The 1,525-nt window shown below is 41.8% G+C and overlaps 1 protein-coding gene across 1 annotated transcript in view; it reads left to right on the plus strand.

Moving 5' to 3' along the window:
• Positions 1 to 1,525, plus strand: part of LOC101848652 (mannan endo-1,4-beta-mannosidase) — a gene marked incomplete at both ends in the record, with an annotated part of 7,114 nt that overhangs the window by 4,741 nt on the left and 848 nt on the right.

The following is a 1,525-nucleotide window of genomic DNA, read 5'->3' on the forward strand; positions in this document are numbered from 1 at the left end:
GAAGAAAATTTCTGTTATTTTTACCGAAATTGAATTATTATTTTTCCAACTTTTGCTGAAAATTGCTTAAAATTCGCGAATTCACGAAAATGGCAAAAGTTGCGCAAAAGTTGCGCAAAAGTTGCGCAAAAGTTGCGCAAAAGTTGCGCAAAAGTTGCGAAGAGGCCAAAAGTTGCGTGCGCAACTTGCGGGTTGCGCGCGCGAATTTCTCTGAGGACAGCTAAATGATCTAAATTGTGTCCTATATCTGCCCCTACGTCTACACCCACGGCTACGCTGGGGCCTAGTCATTGCAGCTCATCGATGAGTACGGCCCTGAGCAGTTGACCGGCATGACACACATCAAAGGCTACTCTGGAAATGGAAACATTACCATTGCCCTCTAACCTGTGCTGTTATTTGAGGCTTGGCAAATATTCTACTAGAAGACAGAAAATCTAGTTGGAGGGTACGCGAGTTGGAAACATTACAATTGATCTCTAAACCCAAAGATCTTTTGAGGCTAATCGAAAACTCCTCTAGAAAACCGAAGAGCTCGTAGTAACGTACGGGATCTACAGAAAGGCTGACGAGAACATCCAGGGGCCAACAGAGACTTTTTGGGGGGTTTGTTAGTAATTTTAGGCAATTTTTTCCAAATTCTCAATTAGCGTGGCTCGATTCTATCTGGTTTCAATAATTACTTTTCTGTATGTTAAGTTGTGTTAAAGCCATGCCTTGCCTTACCTTATGTGACACCTGGCTCTATGAATGTGGCGTGAGTGTCACAATAAGAATAAATGACTTGATGCTGCACCTTTTTTCTTCATTTCAGTGCTTTTTTCCTGTCAATTGAGTCTTGTTAAAATAGAATACAGAATATTAAATACAAAATATATTAAATACAGAATATTAATGTTTGTCTTGGTTTGTAGAGGACTGATTGTAGACTAAGGGACCGGCTTTTGTTGTGTAGCTGGCTATTCACTGTTGCGCTCGGAGGATATACACTCTATTACCGACGTGAGGAGTTTAAAAAAAAATTGTTTGTTTGTTTTTCAATCAAGTGTCTCCAAACTCCCTCCTCCCCCCTGGGATGCTGTATCCCACTCAGTCCAGGTTAACGCTGAAAGATGGGGTCGAATCAGTGAGACTCTTAAATTATCTAAAGTGTGTCCTGCATCCACACCCACGGCGACGCTGGGGCCGAGTCAGGGCAGCTCATCGATGAGTACGGCCCTAAGTAGTTGGCCGGCATGACCCACATTAAAGGCTACACTGGAAATGGAAACATTACAGTCGACCTCTAGCCTGTGCTGTTATTTGAGACTGAGAGAAAACTACCCTAGAAAACTGAAACGTTTGTTATAGGGTACATGTACAGAAGCCACAGAAAGGCTGACGAGAACACCCATCCTGTGATCCAGTGGCCAACAAACAGTTCTTAAAACTGGTTTGTTAGGAATTGTTTTTGTCCAAATTCTCAATCAAAATGGCTGGGTGTTATCTGACCTCCTTAAGTTTATTTATTTATTTATTTGTATGT

The sequence above is a fragment of the Aplysia californica genome, unplaced genomic scaffold (genome assembly GCF_000002075.1).
Source record: "Aplysia californica isolate F4 #8 unplaced genomic scaffold, AplCal3.0 scaffold00103, whole genome shotgun sequence".
Taxonomy (NCBI): Eukaryota; Metazoa; Mollusca; class Gastropoda; order Aplysiida; family Aplysiidae; genus Aplysia; species Aplysia californica.